The following is a 12,156-nucleotide window of genomic DNA, read 5'->3' as shown; positions in this document are numbered from 1 at the left end:
AGAGAAACAGAGATCTCTCTGGAATGCAGTGTACTTTCAGAGAAAAGTCATGAATGGCTTCTGCCTGTCTTCAGGTCACTGTATGCCTTTTAAGCACGTTCCTTCTCCCTTTTCAAGACATCTGACAAAACAAACACAAACATCTGCTTATGAGGAGAGAAATTTATTTCTTTGGTTATTTCTTCCCGTCTTCTGCATCCTCTTTGCTTTCAAGATACCAAATATTTTGTTGAGGGAATCTCTTCCCAATTCATGTGCTTAAATGGGCTTGTAGATTTAAAGAGTGCTCCTGTAGTGCCTGTGATGGACACAGATGAGAACAAAATATCTCTTATCACTGTGAGCACTGTATCACCCCCTTTCTCCTCTAAATGTTGCATGAGAAAAGAAAACTTTAAAAGCTAAAGATATGAAGATATGGAAACTTGGAGAATCGATGTACTCCATTTGGAATTAATTTGATACACTCTAGCTCTCTGTCTGAAGGACCTGAAATCTTTGCCTTCTGGTCTCCTTTTCCATGGAGAGCTGCTGAAAATGACTTCTCATCTTCAAGTTTTTAAAAGAGCCACCATCAGATCCTGATTCCAGCAAGCATTGCTGATGCATTGTGAAGGGACAACAAATAGCAGAGAATTGCAAGGAAAAGACATTTCATCTCTTGATGGTGCTGGCAATTTTCTTCTTATAATATAGTATCTGTGTTTGGAATTCACACATTGGGAAAGGCATGAAAGCTAGAAAGAATTCAGAATAAAAGTTGCAAAGCATGTTTTAACATTTGATTGCAAACTCCAAACCAATTCTCAGGAAATGCAATTCAAGAAAAAGCTAAGAATGATTTGCAGGACTTTTTCTTGAAGAATATCCATTCCTTTTAGCTAAGCAGCTATTGACTATTCTGACATCTACTCTGCATTTCAGTTTTTATTCACATAAATCTTGGAAACAGCATGGAGCTGATAGAAACCAAAATACAACCTTGTACTTTAAAAGGTTAGCTCTCAGCAGGTGAGTGAAAAAGCATCAAGCTTTTCGTCCCTGTTAGAGAGGATTCACTCAGCAAATGGATGGAGGCTTATGTGAATCATTCATTCTCAAATAGAGAAGGAGAAAAGGAATGAAAAGAACAGCTTGAAGCAGGGGCAAAACCAAAGTTTACTGTTACAAGTCAATAATAGTACTATTAATAGCCATGATCCCTTGTAATGTGAACTGCTGCTGGAGAAAACTCAAAACAGGGTAACTACAAGAACTCTCAACCAGCTGTTCTAGCTATTTTTCTCCAAGAGTAGGCTTTCAAAATCTTTAGTTTTGCTCATTATTATTACAGTTTTTTCTAATGCAAGAATTCAAATTCTTCTCCACGTTCATGCTAAAGCTGCCTTAACAAGAGCTGTAAAAGACAACGTGCCTGCCTACATAAGTGAGATCCTTCTATATAGTAGTAATGGGAACAGGGAAATATTAGGAACTTTCACACACTCCTGCTTCTGGGAAATAACCCCAAAGACAATTGCTTGAAAACATCATGTTTCATAAAGCCTTCATCTTTTTTTTGCTGATCAGAATTCTGACTCTGCAGTCCTTTTGCAGCACTTTCCAGTGTGTGTCCTAGTGGGCAGTTCTCTAGTGAACCTCTGCATTGAAAGTGAGCCCTTTGCACTTGGATTCAGTTTCAGAATCAACCAATCAACCAATGCCTTTGGCAGGAGAAATCACAAAGCTGGCTGCCACTAGTGAGTGTTTTCCTCAGTTTTGGCTTCTCTTTTTTCCTTGTGTTTATGCCTTAGTGTAACAACAACAACAATAACAACAACAACAAAGTAGCATTTTAATATTAAAATGTTTCAGCACTTGGAAATTTTCAGAAGGGCACAGTCACTAGTCTCATGTGACTGTAAACGTGTATCTAAAACACAGAAATAACACAATGGGTGTCATTATTTATGCACAATAATTTTAGACTTTTCAGATATGGTATGATGTCAATATCTAATGTGTTTTTTATAGTCCAGTTCCATGCTTTTGCTTTGCAAATAATACAAAAAACTTGTTGAAAATATCCACGAAGGACAGTGCTCTGAAAGCAAATCTTATCCACTATTAACCCCTAATGTCTGAATAATTATTTAATGGACTTACACAGATCTTTTATTCTGAAAGTGGAGTCTATTGCGCTTTTTCTTGGGCTCTTCTGGTGTGTAGTTGTCCTCTCCTGTTCAGAAAAGAGTAATAAAATTCATTAGTTTTATGGGATTTAAAAGATTTTGGCAAAGTTTTGCCTTTTATCCAAGAATAGCTGCAAATTAAGTGATTGCATTGATTTTATACACTTATAACAAACACTATTTATATAAATGTTATAGTTGTCTGTTTCTGCACTTATCAATGGGAAAATTTGAATGAAAAAAATGAAGGACCTTAAATTTCAATGAATGGATTATATTTATACCTTACTTATTTATTTCCTACTAAGGTATTCTGACTTTTCATTCGGTCTTTTTATATGGTCTATATCCACAATTTAACACACTTTGTAAAGGATACAATCACTAGACTTCTCACTCTCATTTGACAGGCAGTTTATATTTTTAAGTAGTAAGAAAATTAGGTGTTAGAATGAATTCTGAACTCAATTTCATTTGTATTCTCTGTATTTAAACAACCATGATGATGGCTGAATTTCCTCTCTATCTGTGTGATGAATCCACAATATACGACGCCCAGTATCTGGCAAAACAACTTTCAGGAGTTACTCCAACAACTCTTCCGAATAAATAAAGGCAGTATTTTTGAGTTCACTATCATATATACAGGGAATGTAATGACCAGAATATCACTTGTCTGGGACAGAACTCCTTTGAGGTTTCCAGATCACTTGATGGCAGCTTTTTTGATCACTTATATTCTTGCTTATGAACTTTGTCTCCAGACAACCGTTTATCCTTATGGAAAGATCTGAAACAGCAAAACTAGTTCTGCACTGCCCTGTGTCTGTCCTCACACCACCGACTCTGTTCTAACAGATGCAGCTTGAAATTAAATTCCTCACATTTTTACAAGAAAAAGAAAGAGAATAAACTCCCTATCTGCCCAGGATGTGACACAGAGGAAGCAGCAGCAGTGATCACTGTCAACTTGTGGTGATATCGCAAGGTGAACAAATTTTAGAATTGTGCTGGATGCATGAATACACAAACTTTTCCAAATTACACAATCTTATTGTGGCATTTTAAAGCGCCTTTTTATTATTATTTTTTTTTAATTCATTGGTTTTAGAATAAAGTCACACCTTTTTCGATGAAGACAAAAAGTGCTTTAGGAAATAAGTTAAATCCAGTGAACATGAAAGAAGTGGCAAGTCAGATCCTGCTGGACTCGCTCTCATGAGGAGGCCTGAGGCATATGAACAAGAACAGAGATTTTCCAGAAGCTTCAGTCTCTCATCTCTTAACCTCTAAGCTGAACATGACACATGAGGAAAAGGAAGAGGTTTCCATTTCAAATAAATCCTCTGCAATAGAAACCACCAGGATGCGACTAAATAATTCAGTCTTAATGAGAAACACAGTTCCCCTTTGGGGTTTTTCACACAAGTTACACTGTACTTAATATAATCTTTTCACAGACTATGTGTGACATGGAAGTCTTTTTCCCAGACAACATTATTTAATTATGACAGAAAGAAAACCTAATAGCTTAAAATAATCTTGGACATTGCTCCATGAGTTTCAACTGCATGCTAGAGAAACAGCACCTAATAAATTTTTAAAAGAGAGGGTGTTTTTATAATATAGGGCAAAAAGGAAGAATGCATTCTTTGAATTCACAAAATCCTTCCTATATAGCAGTATTATTACAATTTCTGCGACATCACAGAGTATTTTTGGTGAACATTAAAATAAACTAAATCAATAACTCAATTTTCTTCATGTAAAAATCATCCATGTCCTTCTTACAATTAGTTTTTTATATATCCTTTCAGTCATTCTGAATCAGAATAATAATTTACACTTGACACCAAATTTATAGTTATTGTACATTCTATTTTACATTTTTTCATAGAAATACACCCTCATTCCACATCATGTTCTTTAATGCCAAGTACATGTTATTATATTTGGTCTTTTTAATCTAAAATGAAATTACATTATTTACCAGGACATTTATAATAGACAGATCACATTTCCCTGTAGGGCCACTTGGCAGTATTAAAGGAACCACTACAGTTATGAATTCCTTTCTAATATTTTTTTACAGCATGTGACAAGAGTATAAAGTCCTTTCAGAAACTAAGCAGCAAAATAATAAAAAATAATCCATACTTTAGTGAACCTACAGCACGCAGCAATTTATTTTAGAAGTAGAGTGTACCTATAGTAATTCTACAAAATGCCCTATTAAGAGCAACGTGACAGCTAATAATTTTAAGCTTTATTAGTTAAAATATAAGAAAAAAGCAGAAAACACCTCAAAAGAAGTTTTGTGTTTTCATTAGCTGCACTATGGGCACTATTAATTTCACCTCAAACTTCAGAAGAGAGCCAGCTGGTTGGCTTGAGGATTTTGAAGAAATCAGTGATAAAGAACATCTACCTTAACAATGTCACTAATGGACTTTTTGAACAATGGGTAGGAGAGATTTGCAACGTGGGTGACAACATCCAAATAAGTAGCCAGGCTACTCAGCCGGTCCATGCCTTCCAGGTCCAAACACTTGCTATGCTCATGCTCTCTCACAGTTTCTCTTTTGTGAGTGTATGAATTGTGCCAGTTTCACTGCCTCACAGGATGCCTTTTCCCAGTGTCCCTTCCCTGAACTCTGCTCCTAAAGTAAAATGGAAAAGCCCAGTTATCAGCCTTTCACCCATTTTCTTTAAAATAGTCGACAGAGAACAAGAAATAAGATCACAAGAGGAAAGCACATCAGGTGGCAGAATGTGACTCATTTCTGAGAACTCATTTTGTAAAGTGAATCCGCATTTGCTCATAGGTAAAAGTAGGTCAGACACATCTACACATGAGATGTCTCTGCACCAGAACAGACAAGTAGAGGCATTTTGCAGTTTTTCCCATGAAGCAGAATTTCCACACCCATTTGTTCTTTATGCAGTCCCTCAAAACAAGAAACTTCATAGTAACTACCGGAATAGTTCTTACTGCATTCATCTCCTTAACAGCTCTCCATAAGAGCTGGTTTAACAGAAGAAGCTGCTCCATGGCTGTAAATCACAGCTCTTTTTCCACTTTAGCACCTTATACATCTGAAAACATTTATGGCAACGAATCTCATCACATATCCAGTGTCCTGTTCACTGGAGGATCTCTGGTGAGAAATATTTTTTAGTGCTTTGAGTAGTGTATTCTTGTTATGAAACTCTGAGAAGTAGATGAGGTGGTCGTAACAGAGTTGCAGGAAACAAAATCACCCCCAAATTATTTTGTTCTTTTGCATTTCAGACACAGAGAGTAATACACATAAAACCTGTGTAAGACAATGATAAACTACAACCCACACTTGATAGAAGCACAAAGAAAAATGGGGAGCTAGACAAAAATCTGCCAAATGTATACAGAAGAGTACAAATTGTTTGTTTTTGTGAAAAGGATTCACAAAGATATTTGAAAAATAGTGCTAAATTCTAGCATATTTACAGAGGCATAAGCTGCAGCAGAGAAAAGAAGTTGCTTTTCCAGCACCACATAAACACAGGACAACACAGGAATAGAAATGATCTTGGGTATTGTCCAAGTTCTGGCAGGCCCACATCCACCTGCACTCTGAACCTCTGGTAATGCATACCTGCTGCAGCCTGAGCCCCCTTGCTGAATGTGCCTGCAGAGGAAGGACCTGCACTACTGACCTCAGAGTGAGCCTGCCACAGTCTGCATTAGGGTGTACAGCTGTACCAAATTTCAGGACACAATATTCCCTTTTAAAGCTCCTCTGTGGCACACTGTGGGCCTACACTAATTCAGGTACTTCTGTGTGGCTCAGATACTGCTTTGATGCTATTATTACTAAGAGAACTGTTCAGGTTTTATAATGAATGTGATATTTCTGTAGTAAAACACATTTCATCTTGTAATTACTCCAGCCATTATATTACATCTAAAAGCAGAAATTGTGCTGAAGAAAATCATCTGCTGCATCATGAAGAAAAATGCAATTTTAAAAAATCACAGGCTACAGCAGTCAGCATAACTACAGTAACAATAGGATCATTTATCTAGCACTCTTGAAGGGAAGAGATTACTGAATCACCATTCCAGCCAAATTCAGTATAGGACAGGGGTTCCATCATCATTTCCTGTGTGGAACCAGTATCAGGCATATTTGGGCGTGGAACACACCAAGTACTGAGTACAGTTAGGGGAAAAAAAAAACTGCACGAAGCAAAACAAAGGAGAGAAGTATTGAAATCAGAACAAACAAAGAGGAGAAAGTTCTAAATAATGGGTGTGATAAAATTATTTGTCAGTTCAGTGTGAAGCAGTGGTGGAACTGGTGGGAGTGAAGTTAAACCGGAAAGAAGGTCAGAGAAGGGACAAGGAAGGCAATCTGCAGTGCTGAAGCTGCAAGACAATTAGAATTATGAAAGGTCAGAGAAGGATAATGCAAGCTGTATGTCTCAGGGAAAAGTAGAAAGGAATAATAAAAAATAATAGGCACAGGAACATAGAGAATAGAGGGAAATGACAAAGGAGGAACCCAGACTCCTTCATTCTTGCCTTAGATTAGTAATAACCTCACTAATAGGGTTAAATAAAATATCACTGAAACAAAAGGATACAAGCCTCTAAGAAGACCCATGACCTTTATTGTAAATAGAAATTTGTGAAATATAAAAGATTTGAAGAAGCTACATCTAGTCTTAAATGTTGTTTTTAAGTTCATTTTCTCTCACCCAAAAATGGATGAGCCAAGCTGGATCTGCAGATCAGTAAACAGCTGACTCCATGAAGGGTCTAACCCCTGTGAAGGAAACACACAGCTCAGAATGTTTGGTTGAGTGGAGCCTACCATTACATAGGCAAAGTAATTCACAGCTTATCAGATCTCTGCTAGGTCAAATTAACAAATAAATAGTTCCATTAGTATCAGAAACATGGGAGTAAGATGTACTAACCATCCCAGAAAGTAAAAGAAACAGGAAAAAAGTTTAATAGAAAAACATTGTATCTAAAGAGTTTTTGAAACAAAAGCTGAAATCATTGTTGGAATACACACTGAATTTATTTTCCATAGTTCTACAGATTTTAAGTCTTTCAGTGACTTAAGGTCATTAATGTCTTCAACTGCTATGTATGCTTGCTGAACTCCTTTTGGTTTTATTGGAGAATGGAGTAAAAGGACAAGCAGGACTGAGGCTTCTCCACACCAAACATTTTCATTAAGAGGTTTCTCTCAGAGTTTACAGTTATAAGTGTGCTTCTTGTTGTAGAAACTCAGACTGTTTGGCACAGTCACTCTCCTAAGTAAATAGGATAGATAGACCAGGAAAAATAATCCAAACTTACCTCCTGGTAACTGGAACCACTGAATATCAAGACACTTAACATTTCTAATAAATTATGCTACAGTAACTTCAGTAAAATACAGTAAGCAAGCAAAAAAATACTTTTGCATTCTCAGCCCTAACGTAATTTTTCAAGCAACCTGCCTGCTAAAACCATAAATTTGCAGGAGTGTTGAACACAGAACCAACGTGACATTAATTATCAGGGAAGAAAGAAAGTGATTAGTCAGCTTTACAAAATCAAAACACAATTGAATGCTTATAGCCATCTTTGTAGTTGTAGGTAATGAATTCACATGGCTGTGGATAAGAACAAAAACCCATACATGAGCAGATGAGTACTTAGTGAGCTGGTGCATTTTGTGTGTGTTTGTAACACAGACTTTGAGATACGTACAGAAAATCAGGCTTGTCTGTTCCATCATTAACTCCTCTAAAAAAAAAAAAAGAAAAAGAAAAAAATTTCAAGTTGTATTCTCTTCATCTCACTAAATTGCTCAGATATTTTACTAATCATGGGGGGAAATCAACTAAAGCCAAGGGTTATTTGCATTACAGATTTTTATATGTTTTATTTAATGTCTACTATGACTTGGGGATATTGAAATTCCACAGTAGAACTGAAGGTTTTACTACCTGTTATCTGTTATTTTAATTACATATTTACATATATAAGTATTTATTCTTACACACATATATGTGTATATACATATATATGTATATATATATAATCTTTATTCCATTTAGGTTGAGAAAACATATGTTTTATTGCAAGGACTGACCTCTAGCACTTACAGGAATTTTTGAGCATGACTGTTGTAATTAACTTCACCTTTAATCCTATCTTGCAGCTGTAAGAATTTCACAGTATATTATCTGTACAGAGATGTACAGGGAAAATACCACCTAAGCAAGAGCTGCAGACTTCTTAGCAATGGTAACAATTAATGAGAGGAAAATGAACCAAATCTGTCTATTATACCGTGTTGAACTTGCAAAGCTCAAAGTCAAGGAGGAAATAAATATTTCTAAAGTGAGCCTCTTACATTTGAGACTAAAGATATATATTGTTGAATTCCCACAACGGCCCTCACTTCTAAAGAGTTTGTTAGAATCACATAATTGCAAAATTTACAGTGCTCCTGACAACCAAGAATTTCAGTAATCATTCTCTTTTGCATTAGTTAAAACGAGAGGCTCAAAGTATGAGTCAGGTATGCTTTTCAAAAATACACAAATATTGTATTTAGATGGTGATTTCTGAAAGCTCCATTTATAGGTATACAATTAGTTACTTGCATTCAGAAGTACTTGGTTTGTATTTACATACAGATGTATGTATGTATTCCTGTCTTCTTTATTGAATAAAATATTGAAGTTCATAGTCATGCAATTTACAATGTATGGGCAACATATCATTGAAGTCATCAGAACACTGCACAAGTAACTCCTCCAGACCACCACAACAGGAAGAAAATGTTCTGTTTAATTCCTTATTTCCCTTAATGAAAAAGAACAAACATAGTTTCCAGTAATGGCAAAATATTTGGAGTCTAGGTCTTGCCCTGCATCCTGGAGATCCCCTGTCCCTTCAACTGTCTTCCAGACCAGCAGGTCCGGGAATAGTTCTATGAACAGTAGCATGTTACATATGTGATATTCAAACAGTAGACAGAAGCAACATAAAATTTTTATTTTCTACTGGAAATGAACAGATTTCTTTTCTCCTTCTCTTATTTGCTACATGCTTAAGTTCCACTGAATTAATGGTAAATGAGAAATAAGAAAGAAGTACATCAGGTCTGACCATTTTCACTTATAAGAGATGAACAGCCTGGATGAATAACATCAAAGCACCAATTTTCTTCTAGTAGTTCAGCTCCCTTTTGTTAACTGAGTTATTCATCCAATATGTTCAAAGTCCATTTAAAAATACAGTCCTTAAAATAAAATTAGTACATGCTTCATCAGGGAGCAGCCAGCCTTTGTCAGTCCCTGTCATAGCAGAGAACATCTGAAGTTACTATTCAGCCGTGGAAAAGCTTGTGAAGAAAAGGGAGAAAGAAACATATAAGAAGGCAGAAAAAAAATGGGACAAAGAAGTTGCTGGGGAATAACACTGATCATCTCACTGCTCTTAAACCAGCTTATTTCTTGTACAGCAGTTTTTTACCTAAAAGGCAAAAAAGGAAGATTAATTGGAACACATACAGTAGGATATTCAGAGATGGTCATTGCTTCTGTTTAGTATACCTACACAGGGGCAGAGTAGTAACAGCTTTTGCAAATGAGAGACATAACATCTGAAAATCAATACAAGTGTAAAATCAGCACATGCAAAGGAGGAACCTATTAAAAAAATCCATTAAAGAGCATCAATGATTATGTAATTGTTGTTCTGTCTCTGTATATTTTTAGTCCATGTGCCCCTGCAAAGTCCCTTGTCCCCAGCTTTACTCTAGTTAGTTGGAAAAAATGCAATTAAAATCTGACAAGAAGTTCTTCTGATAAAAATGCAAGCTTCTCAAGGAATTATGACAGTACTTTCCCCCTGAAACACAAGGATATGGAATAAAAAATATTATTCATAGATTCGTGTAAAAAACTCATACCAAATTTGTACAATGACTAGTCAATTTTTTACTGGAGAAAAGGAAAATGAGATGCAGCAATTACTTTACTGCAGAATCATAAGATAACAAAAGACTTGAAACATCTTGTTTCACAGAGCTGAAAGTACTCCTCCTTTTAATCTGCCACAACTATCCTGTTGACTGGTGTGTTTTCTCCAAGTAATACTGTCTGTGGCAGAAGTGGGCTGCTTCCAAAGTGTGATTTATCTACTTGTTTACTGAAGCACACACTGATTTCCCCTGAGAACAGTGAAGAGCTGTCAGTTCAGTTTATTTAACAAAACTTCTAATTGCTCCCTAATTGCTGTGTAAGCACAAATATTGGAGAAAATATTACCAGGCAATTTCTGTGCACAGAACATTTAAATGTCCAGTGATATCAACAAGAACAAGCCTCTGGCAGATTTTCTGCATCTATGGGGGAATGTATATCAGTCAGCAAACTGTGGGAACATGAAGCATTTCTTACTCTTCTTTACTCTTACTCTTCTTTACTCTTTACTTAGGGTCAGAGATCTCTGCCCACAGTGTCACCAAACCACCGTGTTCAGTAGAGCGAGCCTGCTTTTTCTGTGGTGATAGCTCTGCATCTACAGAGAGTATAGATGTGAAGCAGCCTTATTGTTTGAAGCCTCAAGTGTACACAAATTTCACAGATCAGTTCTATTTATGCAATTTTCATTGTTTTGAGAATTGATTGGGGTTTCATACTTCACATTCAGCCTGAAAGAAAATTTCAGTCTTTTGGCTGGCTAAATTATTCCATCAGATTGTGAAAATCAGTTTATTTGCTCTGTTTTTTAATTAAGTACTCAACCACAATTATACAGAATATTTGAGAATGCCATGAAGGTTGTAGGAAATGTGAGCATGAGCAGGAAGAATGTAAATATACACCTACAAAACTCCAACTGCTCTTGAAAACAAATCCTTACAAAAGCCCCTGTGTCACAGCACTTGGAACAAGAGACACAAATAGAAAGGAGACCAAGGAGCAAAGGCAGAAAACCTTTCCAGGAAGGGAATTCAACAATGGAATAACTAGAATTCCTAGGAACTAAAATTATGATAATTATTAGAATAATAGCATCAATTCATACTTGATAGTTTTTGCATGACCCAATCTGTGACCTTTGTCTTGTTTTCTCTCTTAGCTGACTGAAATAAAATGGTCAAGGCCTCTGTTAGTAGCTTGTTATAGATAACTACAGCAATTTATTAGGTATAATTGCAGAATTTATCACAGCTTGAGAAAAGTACTGGTGCAGGAGAAGTATAGCCTTACACTATTCCTTTTTTCTACATTATTTCTAAGAAGTTGGCATTAATATAAATCTGATATTTTATTGGTAATAATGAATTTTTATTATTTTTTTAAATTGCTTTTGTCTCTTAACAATATGTATTTCTGGTTAAAACTGTGTACTTACAAGAATTTTGAAAAATTAATATTATGAAAAGCATTCAGACTTCAATACTCAGCTGGTTACACATCCAATACCTTCTAATTGAAGAACATAGCATGCTTTCAGTACATTTATTACTGGAAGACTCTGCCTTCCTGGTTTTTCTGTCCTTTTTGATCCTAAAAATCAAAGTGTACAAAAAAGTTCAGTTAGCACGCACAAATCATTAGTGTTGGGGCTTTTTACCCTTCTGAATATTAAAAATGTTTTGCTGAGGTCTTTTGTATCCCTGTTTTCATTGCAAGCCATTGTAACCAGGCTGTTCCAAACAGATTTTTTTCTAAATGACAACAAATCTTGGTCTTGTAAAGGCTTTTCTTGTGACCTAACAGACAGTAAAATGTAGGGATTCATTGTATCAAAATGTTTAACTTTTTCTTAATATCTTCCTCCTATGTGTAACATATTTCCTTGCATTTACAGATGTCATTGAAGATTCCAGAGGATCTGTCTATTCAGCCTAATTTCAGCATTGAACACTGCAGACACAGAAGGAACTAGCAATCCACACAGCAAAAACAATTCAAAAATAGT

The sequence above is a fragment of the Sylvia atricapilla genome, chromosome 1, assembly GCF_009819655.1.
Source record: "Sylvia atricapilla isolate bSylAtr1 chromosome 1, bSylAtr1.pri, whole genome shotgun sequence".
Taxonomy (NCBI): domain Eukaryota; kingdom Metazoa; phylum Chordata; class Aves; order Passeriformes; family Sylviidae; genus Sylvia; species Sylvia atricapilla.
This window is presented reverse-complemented; position numbering follows the sequence as displayed.